General features: G+C 32.1%; 1 protein-coding gene across 2 annotated transcripts in view; it reads right to left on the bottom strand.

The window, feature by feature from the left end:
- Nucleotides 1–20,230, bottom strand: part of LOC139525507 (dopamine D2-like receptor) — a 205,740-nt gene that overhangs the window by 115,285 nt on the left and 70,225 nt on the right. For both annotated transcript variants that reach the window (XM_071320897.1, XM_071320896.1), the window contains exon 3: nt 3,165–3,228. The gene's annotated coding sequence lies outside the window, so the exon portion shown is untranslated. The remainder of the gene's footprint in view (nt 1–3,164; nt 3,229–20,230) is intronic.

Genomic DNA, 20,230 nt, shown 5'->3' on the forward strand with positions numbered 1-20,230 from the left:
GCGATTTTCGTTAAAATAAGACTCGACAGTGGTGCTCTTCTAAAACAACTGAAAGGTTTTATACAAAACAAAGTTGAAGATTATTAGAAAAAAACATTTCAAAAATGTTTCTATGTATGTAACTATTCAAAAAGACAGTCTTTTTGACCAGGCAGATCTTCGATTTTGCACACAAAAAACAAAAAACAATTTCAAATAAGACAACTCGACGTCAAGTTACACAATGTGTAATAGGTATTTACGATTATAGGTCAAAGTACGGCCTTCAACACGGGGCCTTGACTTAAGTTTGTATAGCATACTGGTTATTTTAAAATATAAATCATGGTATTTTGTTAAACATTATTTAAAAAAAAAAACAGCGTTTTAGCGCTACATGTTGCTGTAAAAGATGATTGGGACAAATTCAGACATTTTTACTTTAATCTTGATTGGCATCGAATAAAAGAAATGCACCATAAAAGGATGACAAAGGAATTATTGTTACTTCAAATTGAAAAGAAATTTTACGAAAAACTATATTCAAAGGAAAACGTAAGTATTGCCAAATCATGGGAATATATTAACAGTACCGAAGTAAAAAATAAATTATCAAAACATGAAAGTCAGACGTGTGACGGATACGTAACAATAGAAGAATTAACACCAGCAGTAAATAATTTAAAACCTAATAAAAGCCCTGGTAAAGATGGTATCACAACAAATGTCTATAAAAAGTTTTGGCAATCATTAGGCCCAATCCTTGTTAACATCTTTAATACAAGCTACCATTTTCCCAAAGACAGAGTATTCTTAATCTTATATACAAAAATAATTATCCACTAGATCTGTCAAATTATAGGCCAATCTCATTATTAAATTCAGACTATAAAATACTACCTTACACATAAGCTCAAAGAATAAAAAATGTACTATATTTAATTATAAATGGGGACCAAACAGGGTATATTAAAAACGATACATTGGTTCAAACCTCAGACAAATATAAGACATCATTGATCAAATTTAATGTTGAAGGTGCAATTTTGTTTCTAGACTTTTCAAAAGCATTTGATACTTTAAAATAGACCTTTATGTACAAAACGCTCGAACATTTCGACTTTAATAGTTGATTCATTAACTGAATCAAGACGTAATATTCTGATTTAAAAAAGCTCAGTATTCAATAATGGATGGATTTCGGCTCCTATTAGTGTAAAAAGGGGGTACGTAAAGGATGTCCCTGCTCTTCCATGATCTACGCGATCGCAGTTGAAATTGTGGCATGTAAAATAAGAAATGACAATCACATTGAAGGTTTTGAAATACATGGATTTAATCCTGAAAGACAATGTATATGTTTACTTCTGCATGGCCTTTAATAATGAGCAAAAACCTTACCGTAGAAACAAGCTGTGACGTGCTCCAGGAAGACAAAATTAAAAATAATTCAAACGGAAAACTAACAGTCTTATTCATTCAATGATTTGAAATAATATAAACTAACTGGATAAAAGAGGGACGAAAGATACCAAAGGGACAGTCAAACTCATAAATCTAAAACAAACTGACAACGCCATGGCTAAAAATGAAAAAGACAAACAGAAAAACAATAGTACACATGACACAACATAGAAAACTAAAGAATAAACAACACGAACCCCACCAAAAACTAGGGGTGATCTCAGGTGCTCCGGAAGGGTAAAGGATAAATCAGGAACAGTTATTGCAGCAACAATAACAATTAAATATGTCAATTCTACTGCACCTGATGTGCATTTCGATTATTCATGTCTGTTCGTGATACTCGGATCACAACATTTGTTTACGAAAATATCTTAAGTGGTTTTCACTATCAAACATCCTTTTAAAAACTTGGGTAGTAGCAACCGGTCTTAGAACAAGTATTTTTAGACAACTCTATTATTTAAACTGCTTGTTTAAGCAACTGCGTTATGTTTTATCATATGTTTAATAATTAGTACAAACAATACATGAAGTCTTTAATTGATATCGTGTGTTTAGCATGGTATAATAAAACTAACGGTACCAATTTTCTTGCACCAGATGCGCATTTCGACAATACATGTCTCTTCAGTGATGCTCGTGGCCAACATATTTGAAATCCAAAGCTTATATTAAAGATGAAGAGCTATAATCCAAAAGGTCCAAAAAGTATAGCCAAATCCGTGAAAGGAATCAGAGCTTTGCATGAGGGAGATACATTCCTTAATTTATAATAATTTCTATCATTTTGTAACAGTAAATTTTAGTAACACAAAAAATCCGTATTTTCATGTCAGTACCGAAGTACTGGCTACTGGGATGGTGATACCCTCGGGGACTAATAGTCCACCAGCAGAGGCATCGACCCAGTGGTAGTAATAAAATTAACGGTACCAATTTTCTTGCACCAGATTTCGACAATAGGTATAAAAGACACAGCTGCTAAAGCCAAATTTTATGTAACAAAGAATGAATAGAACCATAGCACTTGATAATAATTAAATCATATACGGTATATCCGATTTGAAGGTTTCCATAAATCTTAAAACATATCTCTGTATGCATCAAACTGTTTATCTATGTCAATGCGCTTCAAATAGCTCTTAATCAATATTTGGAAAATATGGTACATTTCTCGTATCTTTGATGTGTTATTTATTTACAAGTGTGTCACGGTTACTTGTAGCATTTGCATTATATCATGGTTATCAATCATCAGCAAACAGTTCAGATTTTGGCTTCAACCAGAAAAGACAAGATCGTACAACGATTCATATTACCATACAAAAATAGTGACAAGGTATTAATTGGATGACAGAAGAAAAAAACTCGATTCAGATTGCATTTCAAATCCATATCTATAAACGTCTTCTGAAAGCGTAACTGCATCTCGAAAATTTTGAGATAATGACACTATTTTATCAAAACTAATTGCTCTTTTTAGAACAAGAGAACAGATAAAAAATATTATGTATCAGTTCTATGTAAATCAGGTGTAGGCTGACACCACTAAGATATAAGAAGACTACATCAAATACATACAATGACAACAATACTATTCCTGTAACAATTAAAGCTTGTCCTTACCGATGATGTTTTAACAGACTCTGATAAGAATCTACATGATTCTTAAGTTAACAGTCAAGCTTATTATAAGTACATACTTAATGTAAACTTACCTTGCGTAGAATTCCTCAATCAATGTGCAATCAAAGTTAAATGGTCTTTATTTCTCTGATCAATCTGTAGAAAATCAATGTTAAATGTTAGAACCAATATTATCTTACATTTAACTAAATTTCCTTCCATTTGGCTTATTTTTTCTTTCTATTAATTCAATTCGGATTGCTCTGTAAAGTAAATGGATAGTATGATCGTGGATTTTTTTCTTTAGCATAGAATCTACTGATGTCATCGACTCATCGATTTTAATGTTCTGTCTTTACTAACAATACTAACAGGTTTCAAACCAGTATGTTTAGCATGAAACGAAATATTTATACCACTGTAAATGTGTTGGTCTTAAATTCAAATATTAAAAAATCGTTTTTTTTGTGTTTTTTTTTATCGAAGAGTATGACATTCTGAGCTGTACATACAAGGCATCCGTAAAAGATGTAAAGTAAGCCTTCTTTTTTTGCTGTAATATTTGTCTTTTGTATGAAAAAAAAGTAAAATCACAAAAATACTGAACTTAGAGGAAGATCAATTGGGAAAGTCCATAATCACATGGCAAAATCAAATAACAAAACGCATCAAAAACGAATGGACAAAAACTGTCATATTCCTGACTTGGTACAGGCATTTTCAAATGTAGAACATATAGCTATAGGGACCCACACGTAGATATAATGTTTTATGCACTTGAAGAAAACATGAGGTACAATGAGAAGACAATCATATTGTTATAAGAGCAAATTTTCATTTCTACATTTTTACATTAATTCACAATTAAAATTTTGATAAAACTCTTAAATATGCTCCTTGAAATATCATAAAATGTCGTAGTTATTTTTTTTTTTCAATGTGTACTTTTAGTGAATACTTGTCAAATATGTTTACCATATACAACAGTCATCAATGATACCAGGCGTATAATTTGATACGCCAGTTGCGCGTTTCGTCTTCATAAGACTCAGCATTGACACTCAGATCAAACTGTTAGAAAGCCAAAAAAAATAAGGTTCAGAAGCATGGAGGACCCAAAATTCCAAAAAATTGTGCCAAATACGACTTAGGTCATTTATGCTTGGGATAAGAAAACCATAATATTTCCAATAATTCATACTTTTGCAAACAATTAATTTATAAAAAGAATTGACACTAAGTGGTAGACAATGCTTAATCAATGCATAATGAAGGATCTTGACAGACATGTTTCCATACGTTATTTCATCCTTAGATTATAAAACGTTGGCCCATTGTGTACAAACCAGTGTCCATGCAACATAAATCTCAGACTGAAAATATTAAGAAGATGAATTATGATTGTCATTGAGGTAATCATTGGACACTTTAATTTGCAAAACACTCATTATCAAATCCACCGCCGCCCTTTATAAAAAGGAAATGAGGTCATGTCAATAAACACAATGTGCAGTATATAATGGGATTCAATAAATTCCAAGTATTAAATCTCTAGAATATAAAGATGATATGCATCTAAAATTTAGATAAAAATGGGATTTTGTATATATCTCAGACTATTAAGTTAAAAAGATGTGGTATGATTTTCATTGAGATAGTTATCAACCAAAGACCAACTAATGTTTATTTCAGCAACTGTAGGTCGCCGTTAAGCTTTCAAGGAGCGAAAATTTTACATTAAAGTAAGCTCTAAAAGGTGAAAAAATTACAGTAAAATTTGTTTTTCGCACTTTTCAAGGATAAGATCAATCTTATATGGAGAAAAGCATGCGAGACATTTTGGCGTGTACATTATCTTGCTTGAATTAGGCTAGTATTTAAAATAAGACAATGAAACAAGAAAGGAGAAATTTAGATTACTTTTTTTTTAACGATAACAAATCTTTTATTCAATCATTTCCTGATATATAAATACCTAAGTAGCCCAGGTCGCATACTTAGGGGTCCCTGTATTTTAACAGCCTCACTTGACCAGGGAAAATATCAAATTAGTTAATAATATAGTTTTACATACATAACTATATTTAAATAACCAATACAATTGATTTTCACACCTGATAAGCATCACTGTATAAAATCACTATCGTATATCCGGTTCACTGAACAAACATGTGTTGATTTAAACTGGAAAAAACTTTTGTTTTTTCCAAATTGAGATTACTTAGCTTTACCTAATTGTCGATACATCCATGTTATTACTTTGTTCTACAATATAGTCATTTGATTACTTAGCATGCCAATATAGTCATTTGATTACTTAGCTTGCCAATATAGTCATTTGATTACTTCGCTTTTTTAATATAGTCATTTGATTACTTAGCTTTTTTAATATAGTCATTTGATTACTTCGCTTTTTTAATATAGTCATTTGATTACTTAGCTTTTTTAATATAGTCATTTGATTAATTCGCTTTTTTAATATAGTCATTTGATTACTTAGCTTATTCAATATAGTCATTTCATACATAGATTTTTCAATATAGTCATTTAATTACTTAGCTTAACATAAATGCAGTTGATTTCTTAGCTTGATTATATATCCATTACACTTGCCAATAAAGCCATGGATTGTTATTGTTTATCAATAAAGTCAGGTAATTAGAAATAACTTACCTTGTCAATATAGTCATTTGTCATGATTACTAAGCTTCTCAATATATTCATGTGATTACCGAGCTTGTAAATCAAGTAATTTGATATCTAAGCTTTTCAATATAGTCCCTTGATTAAGAAGCTTATCAATATGCCAATTTTATTACTAAGCTTGTCAAAAAGTCATCTTATTATTTAGTTTGTTAATCGATATAAGTCATTTGATTCAAAGCTTGTCAAAGTTGTCATTTGATAACTTGGCTTTTTGGCCTAGTCATGTGATTACTAATCTTGTTAATATAGTCCTTTGATAACTTAGCTTTTTAATTCAGTCATGTAATAGCTAAACTTGTCAAAAAGTAAAATCTAAGTTTTTTAATATACTCTTCGATAACTTAGCTTATTGATTAAGTCATTGATTTTTAAGTTTATCAATATAGTCATTTGATCACTTATTTATCGTTTAAACATATTAATTTGATCACTTATTTATCTTTTAAACATAGTCAATTTATCGCTTTCCTGCTAATCTAGTAATTTTTTTACTAATTTGTAAATACAAGAATTAAGTCGTGTGATCAAGCAGGTACATTATAATCTTTTTCTTAAAAATATACTCATTTTAACATTGATTCTTATAACTGTTATAAAGTTGTTTATTCTCATTGAACTTGATAATTTAATCATTATGATCACTTTGATTGAGAATCTAAGACCTTTAGCGTTTGAACATGATAATTTAATCATTATGATCACTTTGATTGGGAATCTAAGACCTTTAGCGTTTGAACATGCTAATTTAATCATTATGATCACTTTGATTGAGAATCTAAGACCTTTAGCGTTTGAACATGATAATTTAATCATTATGATCACTTTGAATGAGAATATAAGACCCTTAGCGTTTGAACATGATAATTTAATCATTATGATCACTTTGATTGAGAATCTAGGACCTTTAGCGTTTGAACATGATAATTTAATCATTATGATCACTTTGCTTGAGAATCTAAGATCTTTAGCGTTTAAACATGATAATTTAATCATTATGATCACTTTGATTGAGAATCTAAGACCTTAGCGTTTGAACATGATAATTTAATCACACGAGCTGATATATCTAGTCTTTTGATCATCTAGCTTGTTAATCACATTAATGTGATTACTTATCTAGTAAAGCTAGTCATTTGATCATCTGTCTTGTAAATTTAATTATTTGATTGCTTCTCTGGAAAATCTAGTCATATGTGCATGTTCGTTGTTAATCTGTTTTTATCTTAAAGATCGTAATTTCATCACTTAGCTTGACAATTTAGACATTGTATCACTAACTTTGTAAATATACTAATTTGATCATTTACGGTTTTAGATCCCGTGTGATCACTTAGCTTTGAAATCTACTCATCTGAATTTAAATTGGGTCATGTCTCTTAATCTAGTTACTTGTTTACAAAGCTCGTAAATAGTATTACAAACTTTATAAATATAGTCATTTGATTATATCTATTACAATTAACGTCTTTCATATGTATATATTGCATCAATTAAATAATTAGACTAGTTAAACTTTGTAAATCTAGTCTTGTCATCTCTTTGTTTGAGCATTTATTTATGTGATCTCTTATTAGGTCTTTCCACTTTTCGTGGAAAGACCTTTTGTTTTTCTTCTGATTATTTGTTTTTCTTCTGCCGTCTGAGATGCTTTTTAGTTTTGCAACATATCGAATGGATGTTTGGCCAATGATTTTGTACAGTAATGGGGGTTTCAAAACTCACCCTGTGTGACCGAACACTTATTCTTATAGGAGTTATCTCCCCCCGTCCCCTTTTTCTTGTTATCACTATATCTCTAAAACGGTTAAAGATTTTAACCAACTGTTTTCACCAAATTGTTTGTTTACTCTTAAGAATGTTTTGGTTAATTTTGATTGGAGTGATCGGAAGACATCTTATGGGAGTTATTTCCCTTTAAAAAATTTAAGATAGGCGATATGTTGGATGAATTCAGACATTAGCACTGGTATTAAAGAGATAATAGTAACTGCAATTACGATTATCCCAATATGGCGACGGTAGATTTAGGTAAAATCTTTACATTCGTTTTTCTTAAATGTAGCATGTTTTTGTCAATAGTTACTCAGCTGCAAGGTTTATCTATACCATTACATCATATTTGAATCGTAACGGTGCACTGGAATTGTCTAAGAGCTGTGAAAATAGCCGTTAAAAAATTCGGGATGATAATCGTACCTCTATGGTATTTTTCTTCTTTGATAATCGTAATTTTCTTTATATGATAATAGTAACTGAAACATAATAAATGTGTCTTTCAGCATTTCAATGGTATTTTGTGTTAAAAATGTAAATGCCCAGTTAAACGATGACATTAACGCATATAAAGATAAATGAAGAAACTTACAGGTTAATATCTAGGATAAATTTACCTATATATCTCTAATTGATGAGAAAAAGGATGGATTAGCTATATCCCATATTCCACAAGTGCAATCCTTTCAATTCATTGCTCAAAATGAAAGTCACGTATACCACATTTTCATATGTCAAAAAAGATATATGCCTGTTTCATTGATTTCAGGAAGGCATTTGATACTATTAATAGAGATGCCCTCTTTTACAAATTGTCTTATTACAACATAGATGGTCCCTTTTTTTAGTATAATGAAAGATATGTATAAAGAGGTTTTGTACTTGGTAAAGATCTCGGAAGGTATCACTGATTTTTTTAATTCCTCAGTTGGGGTAAAACAAGGGTGTATTTTAAGCCCTACATTATTTTCTTTATATATTAATGATTTACCATCTATTTTTGACTCAACATGTGAACCACCCAAGTTAAAAGATAATGATATATCATATCTGTTATACGCTGATGATTTAGTTCTTATCAATAAATTCAGCCGTCCATATTTTTCCTTTGGATTCACTTTTTTCTATTTTATACTGATATATGATTTTAAAAATTAAATTCAAATGTTTTGATCAAATTCCCATGTATTTTAGGACGTTTCTTTAAACAGTGTGGATGGTATAGGATCTAGAATAGTTACCAGTTTATTGTAACTATTGTTTATTGTCACTTTTGTTTTTTGTTACTTTTGTTTATTGTTACTTTTGTTTATTGTTACTTTTATTTTTTGTTTTTATTAGCCTTACCTATAGTCTTACGAAGCATTTGACAGACGAAAAAAAAACAACACAAATATGTATATTGATAAATTACATCAAAGGGCCAAACATGTAGATTATCACCGTCGGAACTGGTTTAATTACAAAGATTTTTATAGATTTTAAAACAAATATTTTGTGCTTCAGAAAAATGCATGAAAATTAGGAAAGGCTAATTTATGTTTTCATTTAATAGAAAAGTACTAATTATATGGCAAGTATGCAAATACAAAAATGTTCCTTGTTTAGCACCTTCAATATTTTTCTCTACAATATCTTCCATGCATATGTATGCAGCATACTTTTCATATACCGAGTATTTATGAATTTTTAATAAGTTTGTTTCTAATTTTGCGGAATATGCGTTATTTTATTCTCAACTTTGCAGTCATTCTTTGAATAAGTATTTCTTGTAAGAAAATTTAAAGCTACATCAATTTTATTTTTTGATTTTCGGGCTTTTGGCCAAACTATAAAAGAACACAAATCCATGTTTGTCAATGAACTCCACGTTACTTAATTTCATAATACACAAAGAATCCCATTTAGGGCCAAACATTCTCTAGTCTTATATAGCATTAAATGTTTTAAGGATGTCATATTATCATAATTCAAAATTGAATTTGTGTTGTTTATAGTTTATATCTGAGATACTGAAATTTCAGTGACAGTCATGAAGTAACTAATATGAATAAGAAGATGTGGTATGTTTGCCAATGAGACAACTTTCCACAAGAGACCAACATGACTCAGAAATTAACAAATATAGGTCACCGTACGGTCTTCAACAATGAACAAAGCCCATACCGCATAGTCAGCTATAAAAGAAATGACACTGTAAAACACTTTTCAAAGTTATCCCTTGTTCATCATAACTTTTAAGTTGTGATATCATCCATGAAAAATGATCGAAGTGACATGAAAACTGTAGCCACTAATTTCTCGTCAAACGGTTTTTGACGAATACTAAATGTCTTTCCTACTTCGTTATGGCATAATAGGGTATGTTCTAGAATTAAATCTAACAATATTTACTATTTACTTCAGGATAAATTAATTTTTGTTTACTGTCTTAATCAGAAATCTGATGTAAGGTGACACATGCGTGTCGCCTGACAATTATTGTCATGTATCATAATTTCCATCGCTCATTCACATATTTTGTGGCATACCTAGTTCAATAAATTTCTGTATATTAACAAAGTTCGTGTTTTCCCATTTCCAAATTTCTTGAAGCTTGTTCACCCTTCCAATTTTATAATATACTAGTATGTAGCTGTTTTCATAAGAACAATTAATTATATATGCATAAAAAGAAATGTCATAAGATGTTGGGACGTTTCGTAAATAATTCATCGCCATAATTTCATAATATGCTATCAGATATACGTTTTTAGTGTCAATATCAATAAAACAGTTTCCAGTTACCATTATCTTTTTTATTTTTAAATACCATAATTACGATTATCTTTTTTCCGAGTTACGATTATCATCCCGAATTTTTCAACGGCTATTTTCAAAGCGCTTAGACAATTCCAGTGCACCGTTACGATTCAAATATGATGACATGGTATAGATAAACCTTGCAGCTGAGTAACTATTGACAAAAACATGCTACATTTAAGAAAAATGAGTGTAAAGATTTTACCTATATCTACCGTCGCCATATTAGGATAATCGTAATTGCAGTTACGATTATCTCTTTAATACCAGTGATTAGGTGGATGAATTCAGACATAATAAGCCGTAGAGGCCTAAAATATTTTGATATGGAGTCCTTGGTCCATTTGAAGGAAATTGAGGTCAAGGTCATGTTCTCAATATTGAATTTTGCTTGTTTTCTTTATTAAAAAAAAACCGTCACATTTAATGATATGATGTGTTTGCCAAATAACTGTTTACAATAGGGCGCAACTTCAACCCGTTTAAGTCGAAGTGTTTTGGTCAACCCTTATAGGATTTTTCTCCACTTATGTATTTGAAATTAGTATTACTCCACAACCAAACAAATCATTGACCTGGGGTCTTTTGATTTGAGATCTCCGACCTATGACCTCGATATTGAGGTCAAGGTCATAGGTCAATTTGACGTTCTAGATGTTGACCGTAGCTAAATATTATGACTGGTTCATATAAAAAAAATCGGTCTTCCGCATTTGGTTGTAGACACTTTATCATGTACCAGTTCAACCGGTAATAACTGTATTTTTACCGGAAGAAGCCTATTTCAGACTATTCCTATGAAAATGTGCTTACTATAATTGTATTTTTTTTATATACAAATACAAATACAGTTTGAAGTAATAAATTACATGAACCAGGAGTGACATTTTCCAAACACTGTTTTAAAATTGATTCTTATTATCGAGGTGGAAAGACCTTCAATTGTTCTCTGAAGAATTGGTTTTTAATCTTGTTAATCTATTCTTTTGAAATTAACTGTGTTAATCTAATTCATATAACTGTTTATTTAATAATGTTATGCATTTCTACATAAAGCTAGCTATACTAGAGTAAATTTGATCAGTTAATCTCCTAAAGCGTTAACAAGTCGTTTAGTCAGTGAGTTAAGTCAGTGTGTCGCTTAACTTTTAAACTAGTCATTGACTTTCAAATCGTAATTCGCCGTTACAGAATCTAATGCATTATGGGTAAAATGTTCAAAAGCGTACACAAACACGTTGTGATTGGTTTAAAACGTTCTTAACAATGGAAAGTCAACCAATGACGTTACGTTATTTTCATTTTGGTGTACGAACAATGAGATTATTCATAGTCCTCTAGATTCTGAAAAGGCAAATTGTAGTCATCAGATTGACAGGGTTTGTGATTTTTTTTATTTAAGGAATGACTGTAATATTTTTTCTGTCTATGAAGAAATAACATAAAAATAATGAGGTGCATACTGAATAACGCGCGTAGTGGGTTATTTAACAGTGTGTACCACATTTTTTATGTTATTTCGAATAGACTGAAAAAACATTTACACTCATTTCTTATATTTTAATTCTAATTTCCATTTAAACCGGCGTTAATCATGAAAAATCGTTGATGACGTCATGGTCACATGACAAAATTGTGTCTATGGTATGATAAACAAAACGACGTTAGCCAATCAGAAGACGCGTTACATCCAAAATTTAATTATTCAGCAATATCCACCCAGCTGATTACAATGTTATATTTGAACGCTAATCTTGTTTACATTTTCAATGACATTTTCAAATCTAGCGATGTTATCACATATCTTGTAAGAATAGTTAGTTGATTGCAAGGGTTTAGAAAAGTTAAATCACAAAAATACTGTGTCAAAAAACTCCAGTGACATGACATCTTTGAGAATGTCAAAAATGATAAGAATTGTACGGCGTTACGATAAGGACACATCAAACATAATTATTGCAAGTGAATTAGAGTAAGTGGTTTTATAGAATAGGATTCAATTAAGGTTATACCTTCCGATCGTTATCTTGTTTATGTTTTCTCACCCTGTATATTCATGGAATATTTACAATTGGGTATTAGACAACAACTTTTAATCTTTCATCACTATAAATAACCTGCTCTGACTAGTATTTTCGACACTATATGCGATAAATTGATAGAAATAAGTTGAACTTTTGTATCATTGTGTCTGTTTGTCCGATAGTCATCGAACTTTTCTATAAACCGAGTCTCTGTCTGTGTGTCAGTTAACATCAGTGTAAATCAGACAAATTGTGTATCTGATGGTCAATTTACATTACTGTAAATCAGAGATATTGTCGAATGGTCAGTTCAAGGATCCTACTTTATTTGTACTCTATGGCTGTATCCGTTATATTTACAGCAGTACTGTGATAACTACTCAAAACAGAGAACTAAATCATGCAATCATGTTTGTCTATAATAAGTCCTTATAGCACTACTGATGCAAACATCGAGGTTATAAAGGTTGATGGATATACCATTCCATAACCTAAAGCGATAAACGCAAAACTGACTTTGACAACCGGGCCAGACAGATGACACTTCGTCTGCTTCTTGTTGACATCGTGCATTAATTAACAAATTTAGACTTCTTGAATCTTCGAACATTCTACAACATGCGGTATATATTTTATGAAGATTTCTTTTTAGTTTATTAAAAGTTAACTTTCATGAACTATGTTGTTCAAATCAAATTGTTTCCAAGTGGGTATATCATTGCGTTCACGAACCGAAGCCATCGCTATATTTATTGATGGGAATGAAAAACAACATTGATATAGAAATTCAGACTAAAAATATATGAATTAAAATTCTCGTTCCATTTCGATACAACACTTACCTATACGTAGCATTGTTGATATGGTAACTGAAACTGAAACACAAAAACGGAAAAAAGAAGGATGCAAATATTGAAACATAGTTCCGACTTCGTTATACGCACAAAAGTCATACTATGTGTTAACGTCCTATATCTATGCCGCGTTGGGATCAATATAACGCTGTCTGCATGAAAACATCAACTTATGAGCGACGAAACCTTACGATAGGTATTCATCAATGTGAAGGGGTACAAATAAAAATAAGGGGTCGAAATAAATTCCTTCCACTTACTTTATATCGTTGATTGCAAAAAACAAGGCAGATGCATAAAATTATCACGTGATACAGATTTTAAACTTTCACATAGAAACAATAGCTTTCCAGGAACGCTTCAATTCAAGAGAGAAAAACGGCATAGTAGACATTACTCAGTTCTATGTACTATTTTAGTCCATAGTTCATAAAATAGTACCAGTGACCTCGAAGCTACACGTCCTTTACTTATCCAATATTTCACAACATTACCATTCTTTGAATTAAATGTATTTTTTTTTTCGATTAATTTTTCTTTTTAATACATTTTTTTTATGAAAGGATATCGAGCTTATTATATTAACAGAAAAGTATAAGATTTAAAATCCCGTAATGAGCATCGGCCACATTGTTTATATCGTTGCGACCTTTTCATAAGTCTGGTTTGTCATCCTTTTTTAATAAGATTTATCTAAATTTGTCAAATCATAGTAGGGTGATAAAAACTAGGAAATGTTTTTCAACAAAGTTTCAGTCTACATAAATCAGATTTAATTGGTAATTACTCCGGAGTTGAGAAGGAAAATCTCTATAAACATGCATTAACTTGCCAATTACTTTTTAACAATTTCCTGCGACAAGTAATTTGCAAATGTATTCCCTTTAGTTAGCAAACAGTAATTCAGACATTAGTTAGAAATTCAATTTGACATGCGACCCGACTCTTCATGACAATAAATATTCTGGTAATTTTAGCTTCTGTTATAAATAATCCCAAACAAAATCATATATAAACCGGATGCAAATGAAGGTTTTCTAATAATAATAGTACGGATTTTTATACGAATAATAATTGAAGAGACAAGCAAATTTGTTATCTTATAGATCAAGGACAAGACAAAAAAACTGTTTATTTAAAGATATATGACATATAATCGCAACAGTAGTATATCGATGTTAAAAAGTCATAAATCGGTTAAGAGAAAACAAATCCTATAACAAAACATGCCAATAAGTCTGCCAATGGACGTTAGCCTTGTGGTCTTCAGTTAGTTATTTTGGTAAACAAAATTAGTTCTGTCATGTTTTAAAGTTAAACACGTCAGTCGTATTAATACTATGTACGTGTAATTCGAATTGAAATGAAAAATATATATCCGAGGCTGAAATTGAGCGGGAATTTCAAATTAGGAAACCATCAAACTTCAGTTTAATGAACCCGGTCCTTTTTTCTCTTTTCGATAATTCTGTGGTGTAAATTTATATAATAACTAAAGTAACATATTTTACATTGATCATACTTTTTACATTCACTTAATTGTTTATTGTCTTTTAAAAGAAAGCTCCTCCATTTATTTACTGACTTATTACTGATTTTCTGAAATATCCATAGAAATGTATAGATAATTCCAATATATTTGTAAATGAAAAAACAACAAGATAATAAACCGTGTGATATTTATATTACTGATTTCCAAATCAATCATACAGAAATAGAACATTGTAGAATAAGCCAAAGGCTCTATAAATATTCGATTGTTGGATAGAAATGATATATTTGGAAAATCTAGAACAATATTGAAACCTTTGTTGACAATGAATTATCGTTATACACAATTAACTGATCGTATGCCAATGCTTTAATAAACATGGAGTTTGATGCTTCCCTGTTCAGATCTATAATTATATTAATCTTTAAACCCTTGTTGAATATAAAGTTCGGATACTTCCCTATTCAGATCCATTATTATATCCCGCTTTCAAGAAAGTATGTTAAGATGTATTGTTATAACCGATTTTTATTGGTTTTTGGTCTCCTTTCATAGCTATTAATGTCTGCAAAGGTTTTAAAGTTTATACATCAGACTTCTGTTCCAATAACAAATACTATTGCGTTTTACTTGAGACATAAGTACAATTATACTGCATAGATATAATTGATATTGATTCTGCATGTTTTAGATGAACGTTATAGTAACGGAAATCACATTATGTTTTCTTAACACAATAGGATGCTAAATGATTGGTTTAAAAATTACCCAATAAATCAAATGAAATACCAATATGATATATATATATCGGATCAATACAATAGCACTGGCCACTGGTCAGGCAGTCTGAGGTCACGTTTACTATTGGATGATGAAATGAACTATTAGCTTTGGCAAGTAAACATTTATTTCGAACGCTAAAATCACTATCTATCGGCGAGATAACACTTCAATTCTGCTGAAGCAATCAGCCGTGAAACAGTGGAGTCTACATGTAGTATATCATCATGTAGCTGCTATGCCGGTATCAACGTTACGTACCACCATGAAACAGTGGAGTCGACAAGTACTGTACCACCATGCAGTCGATGTTAAGTTGTCCACGTAATATACCACCATGAACCGTGGAGTCGGCAAGTAGTGACCACCATCCAGTCGCCGTTAAGTTATCTACGTTATATACCACCACGAAACAGTTAAGTCGACAAGTAGTGACCACCATGCAGTCGACGTTAAGTTATCAACGTAATATACCAATATGAAACAGTGGAGTCGGCAAGTAGTGACCACCACGCAGTCGCCGTTAAGTTATCCACGATATATACCACCACGAAACAGTAAAGTCGACAAGTAGTGACCACCACGCAGTCGCCGTTAAGTTATCCACGTAATATACCACCATGAAACAGTGGAGTCGACAAGTAGTGACCACCATGCAGTCGCCGTTAAGTGATCCACGATATATACCACCATGAAACAGTGGAGTCGACAAGTACTGTACCACCATGCAGTCGATGTTAAGTTGTCCACGTAATATACCACCATGAACCGTGGAGTCGGCAAGTAGTGACCACCATGCAGTCGCCGTTAAGTTATCAACGTAATATACCACTATGAAACAGTGGAGTCGACAAGTAGTGACCACCATCCAGTCGCCGTTAAGTGATCCACGATATATACCACCATGAAACAGTGGAGTCGACAAGTAGTGACCACCATCCAGTCGCCGTTAAGTGATCCACGATATATACCACTATGAAACTGTGGAGTCGACAAGTAGTAACCACCACGCAGTCGCCGTTAAGTTATCCACGATATATACCATCATGAAACAGTAAAGTCGACAAGTAGTGACCACCACGCAGTCGCCGTTAAGTTATCCACGATATATACCACCATGAAACAGTATCGTCGACAAGTAGTGACCATCATGCAGTCGCCGTTAAGTGATCCACGATATATACCACCATGAAACAGTATCGTCGACAAGAAGTGACCATCATGCAGTCGCCGTTAAGTTATTCACGTAATATACCACCATGAAACCGTGGAGTCAACAAGTAGTGACAAGCATGCAGTCGCCGTTAAGTTATCCACGTAATATACCACCATGAAACAGTGGAGTCGACAAGTAGTGACCACCATCCAGTCGCGGTTAAGTTATCCACGTAATAAAACCAGAATGAAACCGTGGAGTCGACCAGTTAAGCCAACATGTAGCCACCATGGAGTATATTTCGTAACCTACCACCATAAAACAATTGAGTCATCCAGTAGTGTACCATCATGTAGCCGCCATGGATTCGTCCAGGTAACGTACCACTATTGAAAAGTGGAGACCAAGCAGTCTAGTCGCCCATTAGTGCTCCTCGTGTAGCCGCCATGACGGCATGCAAATAACGGACCACCATTGAACAGTGGACACCAAACAGTGGATCGTCATGTAGTCACAATTGAGTTATCCACTTAACGTACCACCATTTGGACAGTGGTGTATACCAGTAGTCTACCACCATGATGCCGCCACGGAATCGTGCATATACATACCACCATGAAACAATTGAGTCTTCCTGTAATGTACAACCATGAAGCCACCATGCATTCATCTAAGTAACGTACCAGCATGGAACAGTGGACACCAAGCAGTGGAGTCGACCAGTAGTGCATCCTCGTGTAGCCTGCAATAGAATTTACCACGTAACGTACCACCATGTGGGCAGTTGAGTCTACCAGTAGTGTACCACCATGTAGCCGCCTTGGAGTTATCAAAGTAACTTACCACCATTGAACAGTGGAGACCAAACACTTGAGTCGACCAGTAGTCATTGAGTTAAGTATCACCATGAAACAGTGGAGTCTATCAGTAGTGTACCACCATGTAGCCGCAAAGGATTCGTGCATTTAACATACCACCATGAAACAAATGAGTCTTCCTGTAGTGTACTGCCGTGTAACTGAACCGCGTGAAACTGAGAAGTCGATCAGTTGTCTATCACAATGGGCCGTGATGTAGACGACCCTGTAACGTACTACTACGATACAGTGTATGAGGACAAATGATCCCAAATGGATAGCAACAGATGTTAATGGTCATCTGATGGCGGCATTACATTATAAAAAAGGAGAGTGGTATTACTCCCAATGTAACAACTATCAACAATTGACCCAGGACGAGGATATTAACACATACAGGTCACCGTACAGACTTCAACAACGACCAAAACTCATGTTGTATATTAAGATATTAAAGGATCAGCAATTACGAAATATGAAATAGCTAAAAATTAAAAAGGGACAACACAGCATACAGCAACCAACACCAAACAATGCATAGCACGTTCCTTCAGTTTGAATATTCACACAAAGAACATGGTTAATGTAAACATATATGTGTTTGACATACTTGTATTGAAACATTAATTGAAGCAAAAAAGATCACACGTACAATACAACATAATGTTTGTCAAGGGCAAAGAGAAATACTGAAAAAGGATTTGAAATTTCACTTAGACAAGTATTAAAAATATGTAGTATGCATGGTGTACGTTGCACAACTTGGAAAAAAAATCTACAAATAAACTATTGGAGTTAATTAGCATATAATGTATCTTCTAGCAGTGGAAACAGGGTGAGATTCAGTAACGATAATATAACTGACAAAGTTTCAATAAATTTCTCATTATCCTATTTATATTAGCCTAATAAATGTTTGATTGCTTTCTTGGAAGGGGAATTTGTAGCATTTACTGCAATAACATGAACAAATTGGATTTGAATGTTTGGTTATATTAAACAGGACTTGTTTTTCTATGGCGATAACTTGATCAATTAAGTATTGATCGTTGGTGGTATTAATAAAACTGTCCTTATTTCTCCAAGTGTCCATTAAGTTTTTAATTCTAATTACTAATTACTTCATGTTAATTTTATTTGAAAAGGAGCCGTTATAGAAGAAGAAAAAGAAGAATTATTTATTATAGTGCAACCTGAATATACAAATAAATACATGTTTTAAAATACAAAGTAATCAGCCAGCCAAATAGGCTTATGATGCACTTTCTGATGATAAAAGTCTATTCTGAATCATGAAAATAATTTTTTTAAATCAAAATTTAAGTTTGTTTCTAACATGAAAGAAAAATTTAACGCATTAACAACTTGAACAGATGTTATATACAATATGTGGGAGCAGATATGGAATCACCAAGGTTTGACACATATTCATACTTTCACATTTTAATTTTCACTCGAACTATATGTACTTTCTTAATTCTTATTATTTCCACTGACATATTATAATATCAGCCACGTACTGTAGGTTTAAAATTTATACAAGGGATTCCAGTTTTTGGAAAGCAAATCTTATGTTTTCAATACTATATTTCCATATCTGTATCAATTATTTTAAAAATTCAAAAGGTATTAACAAAAATATCGTACTACAAGTTCATTTTGAAAGGGATACAAAGTCCAAAAATGACAAAATAATATGTTAGACTATTCCAACCGTCAGAACTTGGGATAGACATTTTTCGAAGAAAATGGTTTTCAGTTACATTTAAAACGAGAATAATAAATACGTTGTAGCTCATTGAGTACCAGTATGGACACAATATAGGGTTTGATATTTCTCGCGCATGGCTCGTGTGCCTGGAATGGTAGCTGTCGGGTTGAAAAGTTTGGAAAACAAAAATAAAAAAGAAGATGTTGTATGATTGCCAATGAGACAACTCTCAAAAAGAGGCAAAATGACACAGAAATTAACAACTTTAGGGAACCGTACCGTACTATTTGGCATATATCTAGTAGTTAGGGTATATCTTCCAACATATCTAATACATGTAGTTATACTATATCTTATGACATAGACCTAACCGCAGTATGATATTTATGCCAAGATAGGTATAACCGTAATATTATATCGTCCAAGACAGATATAACCGTCATATCATAACGTCCAAGAAAGGTATAATCGTCATATACTATCTTCCAAGACAGGTGTTACCGTCATATATTATCGTCCAAGTAAGATATTATCGTTATATGATATCACGTTCACACAAGATATGTATAATCGTATTACATTTTTGTACTAAAAAATCATCTAAAGAAATAAATCTAGTCGTTATATAACTTTTTACACGACAGGTCTAGCCATGATATTACATGTGATATATTTATTACGTTGTTTCATGATTACTAGTATTTACGTATTGTGTGACCTGTCTGACAAGTCTGAAAAGTCTAAGAGGAGATTTTTTTAGAACCTCTTTCTCTATAATTGTCATCTAATGTTATACACAAAGTATGCTTTAGTAATTCGCAATATCGTAAATAGTTCCCGAATGACTCCTTAGGATAAACAAACTGGCAAATTTAATTTCTCGGAGGAAAGCATATCGATGTATTTACTACATAATGGTTATGGCATTAAAACGATACTTTATTAATCAACTGGACTCATAATCAAATAATAACAAACAATATAAAAAGCGTTATACACATGG

Source organism: Mytilus edulis, chromosome 5, assembly GCF_963676685.1.
Source record: "Mytilus edulis chromosome 5, xbMytEdul2.2, whole genome shotgun sequence".
Lineage (NCBI taxonomy): Eukaryota > Metazoa > Mollusca > Bivalvia > Mytilida > Mytilidae > Mytilus > Mytilus edulis.